The following is a 12505-nucleotide window of genomic DNA, read 5'->3' as shown; positions in this document are numbered from 1 at the left end:
TTTGGGCTGTTGCCACAATCTCAACATGATTCAGTACGTTGTAAAAAAGAACCTTGAGTAGGATCAAACCAACAATGAGATGTGTCATAGAGTCATGGAGTTGTGTTCTGTGCTGACATATAGAAATCTGTTAACTGTATTTCACGGAAAGACAGAAGTGAAATTACAGAGTGTGGTAATCTTTTATTCTTAGTGTGTGCTTGGAGTCATCACTTCCTTAAACTTAACATTTTTAAACTCAGAAACTATTTCATCATATTCAGAGGAAAGTTTGTCAGCTCATGCATACATTGAGTTGAGATTTTCTGTTTTTTTTTTTTCTTTTAGTAGAATAGCTGTCCTTGATATATTTTGTCCATTTTGTCTCTCCAGTAATATCATAAACTTATGAGGCACATAATTGCAGCATTTGAACAACAGGATTATGGAACTGCTTTCATACTTTCCAAAGTCTTTGATGTAGTCGCCCCCTGAATGGGCTGCTACTGCTTCTGATTAGGCTGATTCCATATTGCGGGGTTGGCGGGGCAGATCCTTCCTAGTTAACAATCTAATGAGCTAAACAAGCCAAACAAAGGAGAGGTACAGTGAATAGGTCTCCTGAGGGAGCTACTTATTGTCACAATTGCCCCTCGGTCTTCTCTTTCCAGTCCATATCGATTCATGTCTTCATTGGTTATGCTCCGTCCACTGTAGCACACATGGATAGTGTAATCAGCTAAATGTAGCCTCTGCTTTCTTATTATTACCTGGGTGCTTAACACTGATGTTTTTTTTTTTCCTTCAAGGACAAATGGTGTAGGAAAAGGCAGATCCTGTGTGAAGTCCCCGAGCTCTCACCGAGCAGCAGATCCCTTTTCAGTGCCAGCTGTTCTCTCAGATACACCAGGCCGTGCTGAAATTCTCTTAATATAATTCTCGGGGCTCAGGAGAATTGTGCAAAACAAGCGTGCCAGCCAGGAGAACGTTGAATTTTTCATCAGTGGGCCTCAACTCACTGAGTTAGTGGGCAGCTCTCTCATTCATGAGCAGATGTTCAGCGCAGTTACACTCTGCAGTTAATGTGAACTTACTGGCCTCTCTGCCATTGGCTGCAAGGACGTTGGCAGCGACCTGGCATCTGAGAATTACTCCCAGTAAAAGGCGCAAACCTGGAAAGCGTAGCCCCGGCCTTTTTTAGCCACTTCCCAGCCCAGGAGCTGGATCCTGGACAGGGGAAGGTGCTGACAGCCCATCCGTCTTCAGCCCGACAGTGATGAAACACTTGCCACTGTTCGCCTGGGGAATAGCAGTGAAATTCCTGAAGATAATTTCCACAAGTTTATACGTTCATTTCTAATGAATGGTAAAACATGAGCCAACGCCACTCAGCAGGTATTGTATATGCTTGAGATACAAGAACATGAAGGCACCAGCCCAGGAGGTTGGGAGGAAACAGTTTTATATGCAGAGGAATTATTCCAGTACCCTTGAAAGAGGAAATTCATAGAAGCACGGCACCTACGAGGGCTAACATTTTGGCCCTGGTAGGTTTATAGCTGAAACCAGCTGGTGCTGTGGTCAGCCGGGAGGGCTGTATCCTCTCCCCAGCCCGGTGCTTCAGACATCTGCATGGCCAAGCTGCCCAGCCTGGGTTTGATGTGGCCATACAGATCTGTAATAGTTTCTCTTTAACTGGGCAAAATGGTTTTTGATTTAAAGTACCATTAACTGGTCAGAGTGTGTACGTGCTATCAGGTTTAGTAGGCTGCTTGCCAATCATCTCGAGTCTGTGTGTGTGAAAGTCATCGCAGTGAAGTTGTGCATATGGGATTTGAACACTGGAAATGACATCCTCTTGTTTCGTCTGCACGTCTCATTTTCACTTTCTAATTGGTCGTTTTCAGGTTGGCTTTACGAGAGCAAAACTAATTAGTGTTTCTAAATTCAGCAGAAAAAAAGTCACTTAGCTTGATTGTTCTGGTTTCCCCTCCTGTGTCAGGCACTCAACAATAAAATAAGACTCTAATCATTTTCAAATTGCCCATATTTTTAAACCTCAGAGCTGAATGTCACTCCCGGTCTCTTGGCATTTTGTTTGGCAAGATCAGGGAACAGTGGTTGCCCTCTCGCCTGTGTGCTCTCTTTGTGACTCGTGGGAAGTTTGGACTTGGGGCCGGTGGAAAAAAGAAAAAAAAAAACAAAAAAGAACTGTTGTGTTTTAGGTGGGGTTGTTTCTGCTTTGATTGGGAATGTCCTGCTGACAGGAGCAGCCTAGCAAGTTTACAGTAGCTGTGACATTGCTGTTACCTTTATTCAAAGTGCTCCAGCTGCAGCGAGCCCTCAGGAAGCCCAGCACAGGCCCACATGGGCGTCTGGCGGCCCACAGAGAGGAGAATGAGCCCTGTTTGGGTTGGCAGACACTCCCCTCTCGGGGAACTTTTGCTGCCTCTGCAGAAAGGCCAGTGGCGGCAGCTCTGGTGGGGCGGCGGTGATTCTCGGGGCAGGATGGGCTTTTTCCACCTCTCCTCCCTTTCAGGAAACACATTTTGCTGTTTCTTCCCTCTGTGTTTGCAAACGGAGGGTAGGAGTTAAGGCCAAGGGGTACGGGGCAGTAGGAATGAATGACAAAGATCAACTGTGAGTGCCAACGTGTGGTAATTTAAAAAACAGTAGTTTAATACCCTGGAGGTATTTCAACGTACCTTGGGTGCTCTCGCTGGTGGAACTTCATTCATATTTGAAACGATTTGATTTAAATATATAAGTAAAAGTAAAAACACTGTGAAACTGTTTTTATTTTTCCACCGACACCATGGGGATTCGGTCTTCAGAAGACAGTAATTAAAAAGTGCTTGATCTAAGGTTAGGGAGGAGCAGTGTTTAAATGCAATTAGTGCGATGCTCAAATTAATTTGGACTCAGTTACAGTTTTTGGAATGTGTCATTATTTGTTTAATCAAGGGAATTCTCATTTGAGATGCTAAATATGTATCCACAGATATGTAAAGGGAGGGGGCAGACTGTGAAAACCTATTTAATTCTGTTTTAATGAATATTCATCTGAAAGCGACCTGTTTTGTGTCCCTCCGCTGTTGCTCTCACACTCAGCTCGGAGGCGCACGTGTGTGTACGCTCACACACGGCGCAACCACGATAACCTAATATCATCTGAGGTGACTCCGCTGTTTAATAAGGTGATAGTGTTTGCTTTTTGTTAGTCACCTTCGTGTTTCAAATCATTTCCACTGTTTTTTTTCCCCTTTCTACCTCCCCCACCCCCTGACTTTCCTTCCTTCCTTCCTTCCTCCCTCCTCTCTTCTTCTCTCCTCCCCTTCTGTCTGCGACTTGCTGGTCCAGCCGGGAGACTCCAGTGGTGACATCCTGTGGAGCCAGAGATCAAAGTGAGTACTTCTCGTGCACGTCGGTAAGACAGCACAAGTCATTCCACACAGAAACGTGGCTCGTGTGTCATCTCTGTGCCAGTCTCATCATTAATTTCTAACTTGTGGACAAACTGGTTTTTAATGTCCTTTCAAAGAAGGGCATTATAAAGTGTTGTGACTCTGATATGATAAGTAAGGTTTTGCATAGCAACCAGTTTCCTCATTTCCTGATGCAGTTGCATATTTACATCGCTTTGAATGATGCTGAACGTGACATGACGAGCGGCAAGGCCGGCGTCGAAAGTCGTCTGTGAGCCTGTAAAGTAAAGAAACCGCGTCTCCTGACCATCCTAGAAGTCATTACTCCTTGTGTGGTGTATAAACACGTCAAAAACAAACAATGACCCTGGGCAGACTCCATACTGCCGAACAATTTCAAAGCCTGCAGTGTAGTGTAAACACAAAACATGGCTAACCTTCACGCAGGGAAGACTTCACCTTAAACCTGCTGTTTGTTTCATAGCCCTCGTCGACCTTGGCCAGATATATTTTATCTCTTTGGTTGTCTTCTTCAGGTTGATGTAGTTCAGGTTTTGTGCTGACATTTAGGTTGAGGCTTTTAGTTGGCCTCTCTTAAAGGATATAATGTTATGTTTTGATTCAAGTTGTGGATATTTATTATTAGAAATGTCATACATATTGTAGTTATTCAAACTTGTATGTTTTTGTAGAATATGGAGAGAATTTGGACTATCTTGGACATTGAAAGTCTTATTGGAAGCCATTGTAGACTAGACTCATTCTCGTTCTCAGACCAGCTTTTCAAAATAAAAATCATACAAAAATAGCACACAGAATCCACCCACCTCATCCTTATGAGAGGTGGATGACACTGAGTTATGTGAAATGAAATAACATCTAGATGTTCCAACAAACTCATGCGCTGTCCTAAATACTGTAAATGCTGTTTTGCTGGGGTGTGGATTTCCCATACAGGGACCCTGTGAGGTAATGAATATTCATTTTTTTGTTTCATAGACTCTTTTGCCTTTGTGAGCTCTTTCACATTGAGCCGGGGGTGACTGTAGGCCGACGTTAACCCGTATTTTTAATAAAGCCCAGCTGCTGAATGATCAAATAGTGTCTCTAATTAAGGCCTGAGTGTACAGCCATGTAAAATTCTCTCTGGAATGCTAACAACCTGTGATATTTCCAGAGGAATTTGCTGTGCAGGTCTCCGAGAGGGGAGGGGAGCTGTGCGTTTGGGCTTGTGGAGGGAGGAGGGGCAGTGTTCATGTGGCAAGCCAACATGTTGTTCACATCCGTGTCAGATTGAGGCTAATGAAGGCCAGACTGATCCTTGGATGCAAGCCTTAAGTAAATGATCCCTCTTTGAATATATTAGAGCCCCATAGCAGCGTTGTGCCTCCCTGCCGTGCCAGCGCCGCTACGTGTTGTCTTGTGGTCTGACGAGGCTGGTCAAAAAGGCAGTCACGGTGTTTGATCATGTTGCACGCCAACCAACCCGATTTCAGTTTGTCTTACAGCGCTATTGTTACATTTGCTCGGTGGTGAAGAACTACATAACACTGATCGTTTCCACGTTACTGCTTCTGCAAAACACTTTGATAGTAAATGGAAAGTATGAGTGTTGTGTCATTTGACAATGTAAATGAGCCCTCTCAAATTTTTCCCCACCCTCTGAAGAGGGATTGCATTTACATAACAGGCTGGGGTTTGGTGCTCATGCAAATGTAGACAAACCTTACTTTTCTAATTGTGCTCTTATTTTGTTTTGAATGAAATTATTCTGTTTGTGAAAATATTTGAAAATAATAGTAATGAAATCAGAAATAAAAAATGGCAAAGAGAAAAGGCAAAAGTAAATAAATTAATTAATTAATCTCACTGACAGAACTTTTGCTCTGCAATTTACAGCCACACTTTCACTTTGCATGTAAATGAATCCTGAACGTGTAATTACGAGGCACTTTTGAATATTGATCGGAAAGACAAGGACATAGAAATGAAGCACTTGTGAATGCATCCCTCCTAAGCTACTGTAGCAACCCATTAATAAATACCTTTATGGCTCTTCAGTGCTGGGCTTGCCTTACACTGGCTGAAACAATGTCGTTTGATTTTCGCTGATATAGCATGTATACTTCATAGATGAATGGATGGGATGGATCCAATTAGTCATGGCCATTGCTCATGTATTTAAGCTGACAGTGGTAGGCTTGCATAAAACATCCCTGATTTTGGTGGTTTTGTGAAATGCTCTTGCAGAGCACTTTAAAAGCCCTTAAAGAGCACATTGTGAAGAATGCGCCCTAGATGGAGATTTGATTTACAGCTGAAGCAAATTTTCTCAATTAGACATGGGAGGGAAATCATTTATTTTCAGTAGATGGTGTACAGTGATGGGAATACGTAAAAGATAATAAAATGACCAAGATCCATACTTTTTTTCTGTTCCTACTATATATAAAATCAACACTGCAATTACTTCTGACTTGAACTTAAGATTTCACACAGGGTTTATTAGCAGATAATGCATCTTTTAATACATTGCACTACAGTTCGCAGGTTCCACAGTTCGCACACCGCACATTTGCAGCACGATTGATGGCTTGTGACACCAGCTGCACAGGTGCACGTTGCATCTCATAAGGCCTCCTGACCTTCCACATGATGCGTACCATGCTGGCCTGTTTGTAAGCCCGAGCCCTGTTTGTAAACACGGACAGACGGATGAGAGGCGCATTTGCCCCGGTCGCACTCGACTCGCAGGCAGGCACAACACAACGTGACAAGCAACAGATGTGTCGCACAGGCTGAAATCAAAACAGCCGTCCAGCGTGGAGTTATGCACGCCATCAGACATGGTAGCTGCTGGCAGATGAGACAAGGCAGCGCCTCTGCTGCTCCCAGCTTCCTGTCTGGAAGAGGACAGGCCTGTTTGTAGGCTGCTTTGACACCCCCAGTCACTCTGTCATCTGGGGGTGCTCGCTGCAGCTCTGATCACATGTACACGCTGCATTCAAAGAGCGTCACATCAGCCGCCTGACAGGTAGGCTCCCAATGAGACAACAGCCAAAGGCGATGTCCTTTTCAATACACTGTGTGAGCACAAATGCACAGTGCGATAAGACAAAATAACATTAGATGACATCATTTTGAAAGCTCTTATGTTGGCCTTTTTTTCAGTTTGAAAAGACGTTGGTAATACACTGTGGTTTTTAGAAGCGTGCCCTGCATCAGAGCAGCGAAACAGGGAGTAAAGTCACGCTCAGTCCATCCATGAGGTCCACTTCATGCAAACCGATTGTTGTGTTTGACAGCGGCAGTAGAAGTGCAGCGGGCGTCAGCTTTGCACAGGGAGCATGTTAATGATATCCTCAGCAGCTTAATCTGCCTATTGCCACTGCCCCATAAGCAAATAGTGTGGCTGCATGTTGAGCTGTGTGTGAGTGTGTGTGTGTGTGTGTGGAGGGGGAGGGTGGTGGTGGTGGTAGGAATTCATCATCAGAGCAAGTGAATGAATGAAGGTGCAGCAACAGCTGCTTGACTGATCACATACTAGCGACTGCCACCCCACATCTGTTTACCACTCCGACAGCCACATGAGTGTTTATATCCACGGGTGTAATTGAGCTATTTTCCCGAGGGCAGCTGTAACCCACACTAAGTTGTATCCCAACTTTCCATTAAAGCGTGGGGGAAAGTTTTACTGATAGTAATCACGCCCAGCAACACTGCTATGTAAATATGGCTTATCAGCTTTGCCAATTTGGTTAAGTGGCGTGTACGTGGGTGATTCACATATTCAGCTCTCTGACTCTGACACAGGCCACATACAGTACTCATTTATTAAACATAGGTAACTTACATTGCTAACAAGTATGTATGAAGCAAGAACATAATCATGAAAATGATGCTGTGTCAAACCAATATTGTGTGGAAAAGATGCAAATACGCTCACAAAGTCTTCAACCTTGTGGGCAAACCTAACCGTCAGCGCTCAGCATGTACAGTGTATGGAAATTGAAATGGGAACATCTAGATCTAAAACACACCATTTAAATATTCAAATGTTAACACCAAACAATATAATGCATCATGGCTTTTAGTATTTGCGTACAACTGTGTTTGCCGCTGCGAGCCGGGGACCGATACGAGGAAGGGAGCGGAGGGGAGTGAGGGAGCGACACTGAGTGGAGGATATGGTGCACACAAACAAAGCCTTTGTCTGCCACTCATAGGAAAATGACATAACTGTAGGGACTCTGCATGCCACTAATTTAAATGCAAACCAACCATGTTTAAGTATCAGTATTGTACATAATCGGTCATAATCAGGTTTTTATTTACTTTATTTATTTTATGTTCTCTACTACCTAGCTGGTAGTTAAACAGGGGAGAGAGAGCAGGAGTGGGACATATTTTAATATTTTATATTATTTTTTACATTATTTCTTTATCACACTGCAGTTGCAGGAAAACACACAGGAGGATAAAACCACTGAGGTTTCCAACTTCCAAAGATAATGTGCCGCCAGACAGAACTTCCTCTTTCACAGCACATCTCTTTTTTGTTTTTTTATTCCTAGTTGGAGCTGATTAGTTTACAAAAAAACGTCTGAATACAAGTTCGGCAAGGCGCTGAGAATGTGGTCACTTCTTTTTTGCCTCCCTGTTGGATTCTCAGGCTTTGGGTAAACAAAACCATACCAGAAATCTTGATCAGAAAACCTTGTGCGACTGGCTGCTGGTGTCTGGTAGGTGTCTCTATGGAAGGAATCCTCCAGAAGGATGCAGCTTCCATTAAGAGCACACAGCATCAGTGGCTTCCTTTGAATGTATTAAATTAACATTTCATATTTAGCAGGAGTGTTAAAGAAAATAGTTCCACTGACTGAAACACGATAACAGATCCTTTTTGATGTTTTGCACTAGATTTAAATAGCACGTCTCATTTATCACTCTCTTCCTCTCACTTCGCTCTTTCACCTCCTTCATCACCTTGGCAGTGATTGTGTAGGTCAGAGACACAGAGGGATGGTGAGGTGGAGAGGGGACAGAAGGACAGGAGAAGACTCCAGCCATCATGTGGCAGGATTAAACAAGACATCAGTAGCCGCCATTCTACATGCTGTGTAATTAAGTGGAATCTCCAGTTTTTAATTCTATATGCTGTGCAATAACAGCCCCTGGTAGTGAATAATTTAAGGAATAAGGGAGGCTGTTACTTGACGTTTTTTTTTATCCGCACTCTGTGTTTAAATTTAGCTGGTGTCATTGTCCAGCAGTGTGATTAATAGTTTATCAGTCTCGACTATACATCTCCGTGAAATATCTCTTTCCATCTGTCATTAAACTGCACATGGAAATGGGTTAGATTTTCAATCAGACGTAGCTTAGACCAAAAAAAAAAAAAAAAAAAGGAAAATTACAAAAAGAAATAGCCATCAAGATGTACTCGGATGCAAGTAAGGCTCAGATCCAATATAGGACACCATATAGGATATACGCCTCTGACAAGAAATGACACTTTTTTTGGCTGCTTTTTGTATATGAAAATTGGATTGAGACCTCATACAAGGCGCAAGATGCGTCCTAAATGTGGTTTTAAGTAAGCCTGAGGTTTGTAACAGTGAAGTGGAGCTGTGAGAGAGAGGGGCCTACCGCAAGGGGTTGACCAGTGAGCCAGAGATTGGCTTCACTGTCAAATGAAGATTAGGCCCTTATTTCACCATCTAATCCCCCGTAAATCTCTTACGGAGAAACTCCGGCAGTTCGGGGATTTTAATGGCACAGAGGCTTGAACATCTGCATGTCTTCCTTATCTGTGAATGTGCACAAGTAGAAACAGCAACCTGTTAAATCTGAATTACAGAGAAGGTTAAGGTGAAACAAGGAGGTTGCTATCATTTCAGTTTTATTATGTTGTCTTTTTTTGTTACAGACTGTTAGCTTTCCTTGCTAACAAGATGCATTCCAGTTGAAGTTACTCATAGATCACAGACATGTAGATTCAGCTTTGACTCTGTTTAGCCAACTTGGTGCTATAATGTGACTTTTTTGGCTCAATTTTCTCACATTTAGTTTTTGAACGTTTTTTTTTCCCCACTCAAATGTGCTGAACATTCCTTTTATTGAATTATTGATGTGAATATTGAATTATTGAAGGAAGATAATTTCTGATCAGATTAATATTAACTCCCTGTGAAATATTAATGACTAATGTTAAAAACGATGAACTTACGGAACTATTAATATAATCATAAACAGACACAGTAAAAAAGTGGCATGGAGTCAAATGTGCTGCAATCCCTTTTAAATGCAGTTTCCCTCGAGGTCGGTGAATATGAAATATTGCACTGGTCGACTTTGTACTCAAACGCTTGGCCAATGTCATTGGCCAGTCCTGCCCAGGGGCTGACTGCAGTGTCACAGGGGCAGGTTCACTGGCATTTGTCTGCAGGTTACCATTGTCACCTTGTCCACACACATGACCTGAACTATGGCCAGGGGAAAATTTGCAAAGATGTTCTGGTGTTAATATGGGCCAGCCCCTGTTTTTTTTTTTTTTTATCACCCCTGCTGATTGGCAGAGCTCCTCTGCCAGCTCTGGCATTCAGCTCTCCCCCCTCAGAGGCTGATGGCTGAACTCAAATGGGAGACAACTCTTTTTTTTTTTTTTTTTTTCCACGTAAGGTGGCACAAAATAAATTTCATCTCGTGAGCCTTGAGGAGGTTAAATCCAGCCCTTTGTCAGTTTTGATTAAAACTCTCTGGATTGATGACATTCAGTGAAGATTTGATATATCATTTGTCATTCTTTGGTTTGTTATTACGAACTGCTGATTGTATTCATAAAATATGGAAATCAGAAAAAAATAAACCATTATTGCCACATAATAGCAAGTACCTAGAAAATATGGTTACATTAATTATGTTTTAAATGCTAATGCCAGTGAAGAACATAATAGCAAAGACATGAAAGACTCCCTATTCAAAATCTGATAGCCAGGGAGAAGCAAATTATTTCAAATATTTGATATTTAAATTATTTTCAAATGAACAGAGACATGAGTAGAGCAGAGGCGAGTAGTTTCCCCTGGTGATCCTCCAGGCGTCTTTGTTTCCTTGGTGTGTCTCCAGCTCATTAATGTTCTAAGCATGTGAAAGAACCAGACCATACTCCATAACCCATAGCTGGGTGACACCTCGGGCCCGACACACGCGCACACACACACACACACACACATGCATTCAAACACACACACAAGAAAATCCTTCAGCCGTTTAAAGTCCACCGGCTCTTTCAGGAAGTGATGACCGCCGAGCTGTCCTGATTAAAATGACAATAGTCTAATTAACTCGACCTCAGTCTCAGTGCATTAAAACGGCTGATGGCTCGCCAGTTCCTGTTTGAAAACCCTTTGTCTCCTCATCGTCCGAAGAATATGACTTTTTTTATTTTTTGCCAGCAAAATGCCTCAACCCCATTTGATGAGATTTGTTAATGGCAGTTATTTCCCATAAGCTAATTAAATCCAAGCAAAGTTTTCCGTTCTTTTTTTTTTTCGCCTTTATAAATCCTTATATGCAATTCCCTGGGGATTCATCATTTTGGGGGGGGTATCACAAGCGCTTAAAAGCAATCATCATCATTTAGATTATTTACAATTGCAGATTGGTCTTTTGATGTTCATCGTGATCTCGTTTCAAGCGTTTGTCATTTACCACTTCAGTTATCTGCGCGTGTGTGTGTGTGTGTGTGTGTGTTGGCTTCTACTCTCAATGACCTCCACTGGTCAGCAGGCCAAACAGTCAGATTAAACAAGGCCAAAGTTGGCACGCTCAAGCAAAGGAGTTCATTTTATGGCCAAAATCTTTCACCCTCTGCACTTGACAATATTTGAACTGCCCCCATAATTCTTTTGCATTATTTGATTGACTCATCTGAAGTGCAGAGGAGAGAATAAAAGAACAACAACATTAAAAAAAAAACTTTAATGACTGAAGAAGAAACTGCTTTTGTTCTATTATCCTTCTGTTGGTGATTAAGGTCTATAGGGAGATAATTACGCTTTAGTCTGGAGTTAATGAAACGAAAACTTCTCTTTTCTTGTGGAAAGGAAAGGCAGATCTTTTGTACTGCTATCTGCAGACATCTCCCACCCTTGACAAGGCGCACAGAGAATTGGTTTTGTTTTAAGGTTGCAGCCCCCTCCGCTGCCTGTCAGTCTGTGGCTGATATGAGGGATCTGTGAATGAAGCCGGAGTCAATGAGGTCTGTCTCCGCTGCACTGTCGCATCTGCCTGCCTGTGAACGTTAGGCACGCTGGAAAACATCAAATGAAAACATCACAACAGGTCATGTGGGATATGTGCTGATCTGAAGAAAGGAAAATCCTGGGCAAAAAAAAAGAAGAGAGAATATATATCTTCATTGTAACTACTCCACATTGTAGTGTTGTTACAGCGCTTCACTTTTAGCATGTGTTCACCATCAAATGAGCCTGCTCTGTCGAACATAAAAGGAATGCACAGATATGAATTTATCACAGGGCAACACGGGAGCCATGTGAGTCATCTGACTTCAGACGCCCCTTTTGAACACATGGAGGTGTTGACTAAGCCATCTTCTGGTATGCCCAAAGCCGCGTGGCACTAGCGGTGGCCACAGAGCACATATTAAGCTGTCCTTGTGGAAGTTCACATCTGGTGTATCTGTGTGTGTGTATGAGAGACTGTGGGGCAGCCTCTCACACACACACACACACACACACACACACACACACACACACACATACACACATACATTCTCTCTCTCTCTCTCCCTCTCCTCCTTCCTCACAGCCCAACCCCTCCGACAGCACTCTCACATTTCATCATCTGTTCTCCAGCGCCAGGGTGCTCCAGCACAAGTTGGCCGCTCTGGATCCATCTGTTGTTATTATTTTCCACTGATAATTGGCTTGAACAATGGAATGCCTGTCCCCCTCGCCTTTGAAACCCTACCCTCTGTTTATTTTCCAGAGGTCTCATTTCTGCTCTCCTCTCTCTCTCTCTCTCTCTCTTTCTCTCTCTCTCTCTCTCTCACCCTCTCACCCCTTCAATTTCTCCCT

General features: G+C 42.8%; 1 protein-coding gene across 16 annotated transcripts in view; it reads left to right on the top strand.

The window, feature by feature from the left end:
- Positions 1–12505, top strand: part of foxp1b (forkhead box P1b) — a 149579-nt gene that overhangs the window by 31366 nt on the left and 105708 nt on the right. For 12 of the 16 annotated variants that reach the window (XR_006843025.1, XM_046384751.1, XM_046384750.1 and 9 more), the window contains one exon: positions 3340–3383. The exons of the other annotated variants lie outside the window; for them this stretch is intronic. The gene's annotated coding sequence lies outside the window, so the exon portion shown is untranslated. The remainder of the gene's footprint in view (positions 1–3339; positions 3384–12505) is intronic. 16 annotated transcript variants of the gene reach the window in all.

The sequence above is a fragment of the Scatophagus argus genome, chromosome 3 (genome assembly GCF_020382885.2).
Source record: "Scatophagus argus isolate fScaArg1 chromosome 3, fScaArg1.pri, whole genome shotgun sequence".
NCBI lineage: Eukaryota > Metazoa > Chordata > Actinopteri > Scatophagidae > Scatophagus > Scatophagus argus.
Note: the sequence above shows the minus strand (reverse complement) of the source record. Positions and strands in the feature narration are given on the sequence as shown.